This window comes from Electrophorus electricus, unplaced genomic scaffold (genome assembly GCF_041902795.1).
Source record: "Electrophorus electricus isolate QZ-2024a unplaced genomic scaffold, ASM4190279v1 Scaffold103, whole genome shotgun sequence".
In the NCBI taxonomy this organism is placed as follows: Eukaryota; Metazoa; Chordata; class Actinopteri; order Gymnotiformes; family Gymnotidae; genus Electrophorus; species Electrophorus electricus.
The window spans coordinates 246,428-260,118 of record NW_027658385.1 but is presented as its reverse complement, the minus strand read 5'-3'; the positions used below and the strand labels follow the sequence as shown (position 1 = coordinate 260,118).

Sequence of the window (13,691 nt, the reverse complement as noted above, 5' to 3'; positions counted from 1 at the left end):
ACTTCTCACAGATAAAACTGCCACTAATGATGAAGAATAAACATGCTGCATTCAGTGCTCTGAAGCAGAACATAAGTCATGATGAAAAAGCAAAATGTTAACATTACTTATGTTTGTGGTAGTTCCTTAGATATAGTTTGTGATGATAAAGTAGTTTTCTATGGAAGTTGCCAGTTTCCAGGTAGAAAGTAATTAAATCCAGCGAAAAATTTGTTAAACAGATAGAGAGCAGTAAGAGCTAGTATGCTGAAACAGTTTCAAAAACAGGAAGCTTCTTTATGAAAGAAAGAGGTTCTTATGAATCTCAGCATTTTGACAGCAAGTATTAGCCATGGCTATAAAACCATGTGAATAATTCAGTTATGGGATTAATCCACAAAATAGCACATCAAATCTAATTATTTGGCCAGTACAGGGTTATGTAATATTTCTTCATCTCAGCAAAATGCAATAGCTTGACTTCCTTAACTGATTAATAATTAAAAAAATATCTTTCTTGACTATAAGAATATAGCTTACCCATTAGAAAGATTAAACATCCAGTCAGTGTGTTTCCTGGCATGTTAATGTAAAAGGCAGCTCCTAGTGGATTTGGGGAAAGATTAGTAAAAGATTTCAAGTATCTGCAAAACAGAAAACTGCCTATTCAACAGGCATGAATGATGTGCTAGAGAAGTAGTTGTGTTATTTGCATAGCCTAATTAATATGCATGCAGATCATGTTCTATAGTACCTATATTGTTATATTAAAATTTCACTATTGCTTTTGTGCTTTACAATTGTTACACATAATTGCCACACCCGATACAAGGATAGGAATTCCAATTTATTCATACTGGACAGAAGAATCATTAATGGCTGCTGAGTGAAGCACTTTCATTGAAAATTCATCCAATTATTTATTTATTTATTTATTTATTGTAACCAGAAACAGGGCACATCAGCCAGGAATACATTCCAGCTCTGTTTTAGAACACTGGCTGTGATTCATTACATTTTGGCAATTGTGAAAAAAACTAGATGATACTTCTAAAAGTAATTGTATTTGCACTTTATTTACACAGTTACATGAACAACACTGGTAGCATAGTCAACAGGCTTGATGGTTTTCCAGTGCACGACACTGTGATACCAGGGCTGGCCCAAGCCTGTGTGGGGCCCTATGAAGAAATCTGAGCTACCACTGACATAACATAGGTAAAAAAACAAATAGAAATAAATACATGGTCTTTGGCACCCTCTTGGTGGCCTTAGCAGGCTCTCATTTTGCTTATATGGCGGGACAATTGTTCTGCTGTTATCCTATCTATCGAGCAGTCCTACCTAGATTTAGTGCACTTATGTACATTACCCTTAGTCCAGGTTTCTGGTGTTTATTTTAGATGCATTTTTGGTTGTATATATTATAATTAGGCTACTGTGAACAATTGTATACCATATAGCTACAGCACCTGTACTTCACACACATGTAGTAATCGGATCTAGAAAGTTGCCAACCCTATTAAAATATTAGGTTTATAGTATAATATTTGAATTAAACAGACAAAGCGTTAATCACAATCATTTGCATGATGATTAAATCTTGAACCAAAAATGTATCAGAGAGCTCTAGTGTTTTTTAGAGACACACACCCAATAAAATTGTGCTTGACCATTTCTTGCCCTCTATATCATTCTCTGCAGTTTACTGAGAAAGACCTGACACTGGGTAATGCCGTTGTCTATTCGAAGGCCAAAACAACAACAATCTTGGTTATCAAAGACTCACTCCACCCTGACCACAGCCTCTTCTTTTAGAAGCCATGAGAAAACCACCATCGCAGCTTGAGAGCACAAATCTAGCCTCTTAAGAGGTGTTATGTTCCACAGGCAGTTCGATATCTCAATGCACTCCACATGAAAGCAATTTTCTTTCCATGAGTGCAAATTGCACTTTTAATGCCTGATATTTCAGCCACTCATTTCTTTCACTACATGACAAAACTCTCGAAACTTTTCTGCAAAAGCACTGAATGTTATTCTAACCTTTTATGGCCTTTCTCCATTCATGTACACAAAGTCCAGTATGATTCCAAATGTCATCAAAAGATATATCTGTTTGTAGCTGAACAACTTATGCAATGTGATCTTTCTTCTTTGTGTCAAATGAACTTAACAATTGAAACATCCAAAACTGGCTGTGTTTCTTGCCAACATACTGGTGTTTGGACATGTGGGATTACTTGCGCGTCACTTTCAATAGTTCAATTGGTAGAGTAGAAGTTAAAACTGTCATCCTTAGGCTGTCGGTTCAACTCCGACTCCCACAAACTTTATGTTTTAATGCAGAATCTGTCATTTTATATGAGCAAAAAAAGAGGTTTTCCCTGACCGGGAATCGAACCCGGGCCGCGGCGGTGAGAGCACCGAATCCTAACCACTAGACAACCAGGGACAAAGCTATAGAGTCTGCACTCCTACTATTCTGACAATGTTTGGATGCATACTGGAATTGGTATGCATGAGTGGAAAAAGGCCATAAAGCGAGTTATTCATCTTTCTCTTTGTTCTGCAAAAAAATGAAGTTTGCAAGAGTCAGGGCTCTTTTTTACCATCTGCGAAAAGAGGGAACGCTGGTGTCACTAACACATGGAAAGAGCTGTTATATATTCCCCATTTGTCTCCTTAATGTTTCTGAAATTTTAGCCACTCATTTCTCTCTCTACATGAAAACACTCTAGAAAATTTTCTCCAAAAAGTACGGAATGTTATTCTAAGTACTCAGAAAATAGTCTTTTCCTCCCCCTTCTGACGCGTGAACTTATAGACGCCCTTGATTGCACGGTGTCTCTGTAATTAACAAGGGAGAGAGTGTATGCCACTCTCTCTCTCTCCCTAAGAGTACAGCCAATTATGCTCTTTTAGACTCCCGGCCACAAATGGCTGTGACACCATCAGTTTCAAAGTTAAACACAACTCCTATAGTACTAATAAAAGCTTCACACTCACCTCAGCTGGGACATGGCAGACACTGAAGGAAACTCCTCACTTCACTCTCTTCATCTGTCCAGTCATTAAGCTCCACTGGTTTCTTCACTGTTTGGAGTTTCAGCACTTCTAGCACTTTTAATATTAGAATAGAATCCCTTTATTTACTAAAGGTACACAGAAATGTACACAGGTACACAGAAACTTATTGTATGTAAGAGTGCAATAGTTCAAAGCTGTATTAGTGCAGATAAATACAACTACAGTGCCATTGCAGCTTTTAATGCTGTTTCAGTATCAGGGTCTTCAGGAAGGCTCCACCTGGCAACCCTGAAGTGCCTTGCAATGCTTAAAACTACACACACACACACACACACACACACACAAACAAACACAAACACTCAACAAGGTGAGTTCTGCTTATTTGTTATTGGATATTTGTTAAGAAGGCTGATCGCCATTTAAAATTAGATTCTACACACTGTAATTGTTACACTGGTGAGTTTGAGGTAGAGATGCACTTTCATTAATACTGCTTACACTGTGTTTCTTTACAACACGCATGGACGTGTTGAAGCATCTCATATGCATGGAACACTACTACTCAGAGCATTGGAAGGTTGAAAACAGAAGCTATCTGGCTCACACAATGTTTTAAATGTGCCAAGGGAAATTCCAAGTGTGGCCATCCTTGAGTGGAGTGGAAGATAAATATGTTTTTTTGTATTTCAAAGCAGCTGTAAGAGTATAACAGGCAGTTTAGAACATGTCAGTCCCTCCATGTAATTTGAGAGAAAATATCCTATGAAGATTGGACCAAGATTCCTGCCGAGTATTTTCAGCACATAGTGGAAACTATGCCAGAAAGAATTGCTGCAGTTCTGGAGGCCAAAGAAGGTCCAACATGCTATTAAATGGGTGTACTTAAGCCCACTGTGTCCTATAATAGGATGTTGCTGGAATGTATGTGGATGTTGTTGAAATGGCCGCAGAGTTGCGGCAGCAGTACAGGTCGTCTGTAATCCTTTCCCCCATCCGAGTGAGTTTGCCCTATTACACGGGGTCGAGTTATGATGTGAATGTTTAATTACACAGGATGGATTGTGGGCGACGGAACCGAACAGCCTTCAGGATTCAAATAGAGAAAGGTGAAACTTCTCCAGCCTTTGAGTTAATCACAGGACTATTGCATAGCAATTAGGGATACAGCTTTCGGGGGGTTTGGGTGGGTTGCCTTATCCGCTCCTTTAACAGAGTAGTCACAATTCAAATTTCCCTTCTTCCATTGTTTACAAGGCATTATACATGTGGTTTATTTATAGTGCACGGAGTAATATGCAGCAAGTCTGGTCTGTCTGCTTTGGAAGAGAAACATTTGGCCAAAAGAGCAAGACACAGCCAGGAGGATGATTGGTAAGAGCAAATCATAATATGCACCTTAAAGCTGTGCTCTACAGCTAGGTCCTGTTCCATGACTGCATATATACATTTACTACTGACATTGCCATTTGTATCTGGCCATTTACAGTGCACTCTAGCTCAATGCAGCACTTGAAGCTGATTTTCCATTGTGTAGTTATTATGTTCAAGAGATGTTTGACCCGGTCAGGGTGACACACTTTAGTGAGGGCAGCAGTATCCTAGAGGACACTACAGACAGTGACAGAGACATCTCAGAGCGCGACGTGAGAGGTTGAGTTTTTTGTTACTCTCTCTACGACATACTTTTCATGCCAGGTACTATTGTCCAGTTCAGCCCAATTTAATTTACTGCCTTGTATTATATATAAATTGCTGAACATCTTATCACTCAGTTTCAAACATCCCCTCAGCTCTTTTAAGCCATTTTGGTTATTCAGAAGTACTGCTAAATGGATGTGGTGGGAAAATGAGAGCATATCAAACACAGACAGCTTTATGCATTGAGTAGTAAAGAGTAAAAGTTTATTGGGTTCTGTCCCCTGTATAACAGAGTAAGAGAACTGACCCGCAGTACGGTCCCCCTCCCCTTATACACAGAACAGAAGAAAGAGAAAAAAAGAAAAACGACTCCTACAGAGTATCTGCTAGTTCATGTTTTGGTTAGCCTGAGCGCTGAAGGCTTCTTCTATCTCTATGGTTAGAACGGTATGTGAGCAGCTGGTGTCCCTGACTCACATGCTTATCTGCAGACTGTTATGCTGTGACTATAGAAACATAAAGCAAAGTTAAATAAAGCAAAGTAAATTTCCACAAAATGAAACAAAGTAAATTTCCACAACATTTCCCCCTTTTATTCTATATCACACATTATCACACATTTATTCAGCAAATAGTACTACGATGTCTTCATGTGGATCACCAGCACCGCCCATCTTGGGGAGCGGAATGTCTTCACAGAGCTGGGGTTGGTCATTGGCTTGACCGCTGAGCGCTGGCATGGTGAAATCACTAGAAATACGTCTGACACGCAATGACAAAAAAGGAGGTAAACACAGAAGAAGAAGAAGAATGGGTAGCAGAATGGGCAACGCTACAGCTGCTAGGTTCGCTGCCCAACTGCCCAACCAGGCCGTCAGCCATTCCCAGAAACCACCTGGAACTGTAGGCTGCGGAGTGAAGGCAGATCGCATATGATTCATATAATCAGTAATATTAGCGCTGAGATCTGGAATGTAAAAACAGCAGGAAGTGTTAATCATTTTGCACACTCCTCCTTCCTTCATGGTTAGGAGATTTAATACCATTCTATGTTGAAGCACTACTGCCCTTATCACTTGTTGTTCTATCTTTAAGGCACCTATTGCTGCTAAGGTATCATTAACTACTTGCAGTAACTGATAAGCTAAGCCATTGATCTTTTGCAGGGCTGCTACTGTGCCACCGCCCAGGAAAAGGGACCAACCAATGGTTTCACCCGGAGTGGTCCATGGGTCCCTCAGAATTCTACCACAATAGTCTGTGCTGGTTATGTCTCTCCTCACCCTGTGCTGCTTGGCATGGGGAAGTGTATACACCTGCGTCCTTGGGCGCACTACAGCTGGATAACAACAACCAGTCCAGTTCTGTGGCCCCTGACTGAATCTTCCGTAATGTGGCCTGCGGGGTAGCAGCGGTTTCCTGTATTGCTTGCACAGCGGTTTTAGTTGCAGCTGCCTTTGCTACTCTATCTGCAAAATTATTCCCCTTGCTGATTTGGTCTTCTGTAGTCCTGTGAGCTGCACACTTAACAACTGCAATTGTCTTTGGCAGCGAAATGGCTTCTAGCAAGATGGTGATGTCTAATATATTTACCCGAGCTTGTCAGGAATTGCCTATGTTTCCATATGGCTCCAAAATCATTAACAGTTTTGTCTGCAGCTAGTTTGCATGCTTCCGTCAGTGCTACTAGTTCAGCAGCCTGCGCTGAATAGGAGGATGGTAATACTTCTGTTTTAAGTATTTCATGATCTGTTACTACCGCGTATGCTGCCCTATTGACCCCTGTGTCATCCCTGCTTGCTGACCCATCCACATAGAGGCATAGGTCTGAGTTACTTATGGCTTCTTCAAAGAGATCAATCCACGGTATATATACTTCAGCTAAGACTGCTGTGCAGTCTTATGGATCTCCATCCTCCTCCGTAGGAAGGAGTGTAGCTGGGTTCAGTGTTATACACCTTTTGACAGTTATATTAGGCATATCTAAGAGGGTGGTGTGGTATCTCAGCTACCACTGGGCTGATAAGTGTGACACTCTTTGGTCCTGCAGTATTCGGTGTACTGCGTGTGGGACTAAAACAGTAAGAGGGGAGTATGCCACTATGGTTTAGTTAGCGAAATTATGGCTTGTGCTCGGTTTTGAGACAACCTGTGTGTATTTCCCTTAATGATATGCCCCAAGAACGTCACTTCCTCCTTACAATTCTGTAATTTTGCTCTACTAGGTCAGTTACATGTATGTTACATCTGAAATATTCCCTTGAGCTTTTACGCAACATACTAAACAAAGGTTAGGAACAGGCTAAACTCTGCTAACTCTCAGCAGGTCAAAAGTACTTCAGACTGCAATCTATGACCTAGTATTTTATCAAATTTTATCATAATTGTAACGCAGGGAGGCTTGGCAGGATACAAAAGAGGAGCCGTGATGCATACAACGATGTTTATTTAGAGACATGGAAGACAACGTAGCACTAAGGCTATCGTGGGATCAAACACTGACAATGTTAACGTTTACACAAATGACTTATATGTGCAAACAATAACAACACAACGAAGAGCACACACACACAAGCAAACACACACACGGGGAGACGTTTGGGGGGGTCGTACTGTGTTCACACATGCTCTCTCTCTCTCTCTCTCTCTCTCTCTCTCTCTCTCTCTCTCTCTCTCTCCATCCTTTGGGTTTCAATAATACCCCCAGGGCAGACAGAGCCACTATTCAAGCAATGTAATATTCTGCTCTGGCTCCTCCTACCTCTGCAATGACATCCTCAGCTTTTATTTCAGTGGGCGTTGCATAGCCACTCATAAGTATAAATATGCCCCTGCCTGAGCTCCTGAAATTACTACAGCTTATTAAAAAAAACCCTAATGAAATATGCAATTGCTTATAGTAGATTGTTCAGCCTTTTATATTCAGTTATGCATGACTATGGCTAGGCACCCCTGTACCCAATGATATCCGCATTTCAATGATTGTGCTCATTTTTGAGTATCGTGTGAGCTAGTAACATCTCAGCAAAAGATAGGATTCCAAATATGCATTAGTCTTTACAATAACCTAAGACAACCCTTTTGCACGAAGGGAACTGGTAACTATGCACACCCTCCATAATGTTCAGAAGATATTTAATGTGTTGGACAGTCGAAGCATTATGTGTGCGCGTGCGTGATGTTATTAACGTGACAGTAAAAGCTCACCATTTTTAAACGGGGGCTGATCGACTTTCCACTTATGCAAGACTTATGTCAAGAGTACATGTCAAAAATTAGAGATGGAATGAGGGGCTAAATGCAACAGTCATACAAGGCATACAACAGTCAAAGGTAATGTGGAAACACACTTAAAAAACAAACTATAAGATCATGATTGTCAATTACATTAAGAAAACAAACAAACAAAAAAATATATAACTGTCATATAGAAACAGAATACAAACTGTCTTCCAAGATTGCAACATATTTACATAATTAACAAAATATTAATTAATTTAAATTCTAATTATTCACACCAATAATGCTCGGTGACTAGAAATCGTTTTTGGTTGTAGCTTCATGTAATCCTGTAGCTACCAGTCTCTTTCAGTGAAAATGGTCAGGTACATGTATGTTACATCTGAAATAATTCCATGAGCTTTTAAGTAACATACTAAACAAAGGTTAAGAACAAGCTAAATCAAATCAGGCTAACTCTCAGCAGGTCAGAAGTACTTCAGACTGCAAACCATGACCTAGTATTTTGTCAAACATGTTTGTTATTACATTATCAGTGACTTAGCCTTCTTAAAGTAGATGAGGGCTTGTGCTGGTGAGAGAGTGACAATAAGCAGCAGCATAACCTTGTAGAGCAGCACCTGCTCCGAGTTACGCATACGCACCAACGGGTCCGTGCATCTCTGACTACAGGTGAACAAACCGGTACAGTGTGCTGGTGTTAGTGCCATTAACCACTCTAAACTGGAGTTTTGAGTGTATATACGTGGAGGAAGGACAAGTAGTTAAAGAGGATTACGTCTCCACGTGTTGTGGTTGCTGGCGGTACTGGTCAGCGCAGGGCACGTGTGTCAAAGCTGGACATACTCCTGTCCAGCGATCTGGCAATGCAAAACAGGGAGAGTGAGCTGCAACAGAGTTCCAGAGTTTTAACAAGAATTTTGACTTATTGACAACTCGCATATAAGAACAAAGTGAAAGATTTAGGGTCATGCTTTTATGTTTCCAGGAGATTAACTCACCTGCCTTTCAGAGACGTGCAGAGCGGAACTTTCAAAAAGCTTATCAAGGTGATGAGAATGTGAGGTTTAGGTTCATCTATAGTGTTACATTAACAATGTAAAATATGGATATTGAGGTCAGCATCACTTAAGAGTGTATGTGTGAAACATCCTTGTCACCATAAATGTTGTGTTGTTACAAAATTAAGCAGTCCATCCAGTTTCATTTCCCTGATTTATTAGCAGCCTGTGCCCATGGTCTGACTCAAGTATTTTTATTTTAATTTCCTCCATGTTGTTTATAATAGGCCTACAGTAAGAAATCCTTTTAAAGGTGATCGCCATTTCTCCCACTGTATACTGTTGAACCATACACGTTTTTATTCAGTGAGAGATATGTCATTTATGGGGATTAGGTACAGCGCGTTTTGTTCAGGACATTCGCGACGATATATGTGCTAAATGGGATTGTAAAATAACTAGCTAGCTAGCCATGTATTTAGACAGAACCTGAATTGTGTTACATCGGGATTTTTATCCCATGTTTTTAAGGCTGCGTTATGTACAGCCTAGCATAAATAAATACGCAAGAATGCAGAGCAGGAATAGTCCATAGTTTATTTTCCCTTCTATATAAGCCCGCAGGTTCATAGGTGACTAGCTTTTATAATGTCATGTGTAATTTGAGCATAATGGTGGAAACTACAAAGAACAATATGGAAAAAAAGGAGGGTTGTTTCCATAATTGCCCTTGAAAAAATTTATAAGAATTAAACTCTTGTTTCCCCCTCAGACAGTCTCCGGAGGGTCCCTCAAAAGCATGTTTATATTTAAGTTGCAATAAAGGACAGGACCAGCTATTCACTTCAACTAATTCTGGAGTCTGCATCTTTATTTTCTATTGAAATATTTAATCTTAAAACTATCTAATTGGGGATGGGTTTTCTGAACATACAGGCATCTGTGATGGTAATCCCTTAATATTAGAGGGGTAAAGTTATATTATCAGATAACTAACTAGATTGCTAGTTTTCTGTCTCTGCCATGGTCGATTGTACTTTCATCAGTAGGCAAGGTAACCCGGGTGCACTAGCGAGTTTTCCGTCATATCTGCCATTGCTTCTACAAATACAACGCAGCAAGTCCATTATTTTAGATCTGGTGTCTCACAGCAAGCTGGCAACAATTAGTTGGTTAAAAAATTATAGTAAATAAAGAAAATAAAACACTAACATGATAGTCAAGCTAGGTTCATTCGCAAAGCTAGCTAGCTAACGATAACAACAGAAAAATTAAAGTTCAGTGTCAGTCAATTTAGCCAAAGAGGAACAGATTTTGTCGCATTTTGTGAGTGGCTCTTTAGACATTAATGTGGCAGACTGCCTGAACGTCAGCCCTCATTTGTTCTGTTAGTTCAACCCTTTTAACAAGTGCCGTCAAACAAGAGAATGGGTGCATTTTAAAGTGGTCAGCATTGCTATCCATTGGAGCCTGCTGTTTGATTAGAAAACCAGCACACACATTTTCATGTATGACATATTTAACATATTTGTCCCAAAGGCATTGATCCACGGAACGCAAGGATCAGCATCGCATGTTCTAAACTATGCTTACTCCTTGCTCCACTGGAACGTTTAAGTGCGCACGTGCCGGTAAAGGGGAAAAGACAGCGTGTGGATTGCGTTTGGGGTGACTGTTACATAACATCTGTAGCCAGTGTTGAATACATAATGGAATTTAAATGGAATTTAATTAAATGGAATTTAATAAGCCATGGATGTAATGGAATTTAATTAAATGGAATTTAATAAGCCATGGATGTACTAATATCGATATACCGTTTTTCTCCGCAAATACTCTGTCACCCAAGACAAAGCGGTCCATGAAGCTTGCCTCTGGCAATGGCCTGGATGGAGTTACTGTGAGTACCGTTATCAACCAACATGAGGACAAAAGACAGGAAGGTGTTGAGCCCACTGTTATCACTCATAATCCGGTTCCAGTTGTGAACTGTCTTTAGTGATGTTTCTTTAACCCAGTCTGCCACTGCGAGTAAGCCTGAAAGGCTGGGCCAGGCCAGCACTGAAAGCATGCCTAGACTGCTCATGCAGTCCTCCACCAGTGAGCTGCTCACATGCCTGGGTGCGTTCTTGTGGCGGCGTTGCTGCCTGCTGAAGGACCTGACTACTGACGAGCCCGTGCAGTGGCTGCGCATTGTGGACCGCTACGTGACACTGACAGAATGGCAGGAGCAAAGCTTCCTCATTCCAGGCACCGTGGTCTTTCTCTTCATGCTGTGCCGTGACATCATTTCAGCTGAGGTGGCCACCAAGGAGGAGCTGCAGGCCGTGCTGCTCACATGCTTGTATGTGTCTTGCTCCTACATGTGTGAGGAGATCAGCTACCCAGCCAAAGCTTTCCTGGTGCAGGAAAACAAAGGGGCCTTCTGGGCCCGATCCCTGGACATTGGTAACCGCATGAGTGGCAAGATGCTGCAGATTAACAATGACCCGCAGTATTTTTGGCAGGTCTTCACTGACCTGAAGAACATGATGCTTCATTAAAGGATTAAAGAATAAAATATTTTATTAATTAAACATTTTGTTAAAATTTTATTTAATTTTAGTTATAAAAAAACCCACATAACTGCAAAGTCAGTTGTTATAATGTGTGATGTAATTTCTCCCCACCTAGCGTTATTACATCTCCTAATCTTACCAAAAATGTGCCACTTGATTTAGTTATGTTAACTTCATATCAAAGATGTCAAAAGCAGCTATTAATGTCAGCTGATGCTTGTTGGCATAAGCATTTATAAATGTTCAAGTATGTTTATGTCAATTGTCATTAAGGGCTTATGTGGGAGTCATCTAGCACTCTGAACAGTGCCCTTCAGTAATGTTACCCAAATTTCTTATCTGCACCATCAAATGAGCTCCACTAGACCTAATCTGCCATATGACAGCACTCAAACACTGCCAGTTTGAAGTGGTTCTGCTGTGCCCCACAACTCTAGATATGTCTCCCTATTCTGAGGGAAAACATTTATTTTCACAAAATGAATTCTATACTCAGCTCAGCAGTGAGAATACTGTGAAGTAAGAACTGAAGCCTGAACCAGGCCTAAAAGCTATTTAACTTTGTGGCTCAAGGTGAAGATGCACTGACATGCAAAACAGCTCTCTGATGTATTGTGGTTGGGTGGAATGAGTCTTTGATAACTAAGATTGTAACTAACATTGAAACTGCTCACTGCACTACAACAAGTACACAAGGTGTAATGAACTTGCTATGAGAATGACCTCAGTAAGTAACTCAACAAGGATAGGCTCATCATCATGCATTAGCTAACATTCAGCACTCATACACAAGGGTGAATGTTCAATTTTTATTCAAGCATCTCATGGTCACAGTCTGTAGTGTGTACAAAAGGAATCTAAAGGAAAGGTGTGAGCAAGTACATCTTCCACTGATAAGAGATGTAAATTAAGACTCGAATTGTAACATTAGAAAAAAGATGTACAGTTCTATCAATTTATTTAAGATGCCACACCTTAAACATTTAAAGCTGTTATTTACAGTACATTTATTATAATGCAAAATAATTTTAAAATGTTATTACAGTGACATCTCATGAACTATTACACAATTATTTTACAAGGGACAGACTGACTAAATTTAAAATTAAGAAAAGCTTAAACAAATTTTAAACAATACAGAAACTCTACATATAGAATATAAAAAGTTAATAACAACAATCACAATAATAATAAGAATAATAGCAATAATACAAACAAGGATGACAATAACAGTCACAATAATAATAATAAAGTCAGTGTCTTCGGCTTTTCTTCTTAGGCTGTTCAGGCATGGGTTCTCCACTCATGTCCACTTCAAAGTGCGGCACGAAGCTGTTGAAAATTGGAGTAGAGAAGCTCTCAGTCACGTCGAACTGTCCATCAGGCTTCACTTCCTCTCGCAGAGTCGGACAGAAGAGCGCTTCCCACAGGCGCTGCTTGATCCTGCGGCCCAGTACAAGGCTGTAGGGCTTGGCCTGTCTGGAGGGACTTTAAGTTCAAGTTCAAGTTCAAGAGGTTTTATTGTCATTTCAGCTATATAGAAGTACACAACAAAAACGAGACAATGTTCCTCCAAGACCATGGTGCAACCTGAAAACAACAGTGCAACAGACAACATGCTACACAAGTGCAAACAGTCCAATATAGTGCAAAATGTCATTAAATAAACATTAAATAAACAATAATAAACACAGGACAGGACAAATAAAAAATAGAAAATGAGTAGACAGTGCAATTTAGTACAGTACACAGTACTGGGCATATGTAAAGCGATTTGTGCATAGCAATCAGTGATATGCTACCCTGAACATAGCAGTCACCGGTAGCAGCCAGAACAGTTCAGAGTACAGTGTTGGTTTAGTACAGTACTCTAGCAGCAAGTAGGATAATGTGCAAGACTGCAACAGGAGTGCATAGTTTATTTGTGTGACGTTTGACTTCAGCACTGGTCCAATGCAAAACAATGTGTGAGTGTGTGTATAGATATGTATATATGTGTGTATGTATGTATGTACGTGTGTGTGTGTGTGTGTGTGTGTGTATGTGTGTGTGTGTGTATGTGTGTGTGTGTGTGTATGTGTGTGAGTGTGAGTGTGTGTGTGTGTGTGTGTGCCCATTTTGGAATCTGAATTGGAATTGGAGTTAGCCAGAGTTCAGGAGTCTAATGGCTTCTGGGAAGAAGCTGTTGCACAGTCTGGAGGTGCGGGACCGGATGCTGCGGTACCTTCTTCCAGATGGCAAAAGG

The 13,691-nt window shown here is 40.2% G+C and overlaps 1 long non-coding RNA gene and 1 other non-coding gene across 2 annotated transcripts; one reads left to right on the top strand and one right to left on the bottom strand.

Annotated features, from left to right (window-relative positions):
• Positions 1-2,362: 2,362 nt before the first annotated feature.
• On the bottom strand, positions 2,363-2,434 carry trnae-cuc (transfer RNA glutamic acid (anticodon CUC)). The gene has a single exon. It is a non-coding gene; the product is annotated as a tRNA-Glu (tRNA).
• A 1,680-nt stretch (positions 2,435-4,114) lies between these two features.
• Positions 4,115-13,285, top strand: LOC145653997 (uncharacterized). The gene is made up of 3 exons (XR_014120231.1): positions 4,115-4,192; positions 4,290-4,380; positions 12,726-13,285. It is a non-coding gene; the product is annotated as an uncharacterized LOC145653997 (long non-coding RNA).
• Positions 13,286-13,691: the final 406 nt, after the last annotated feature.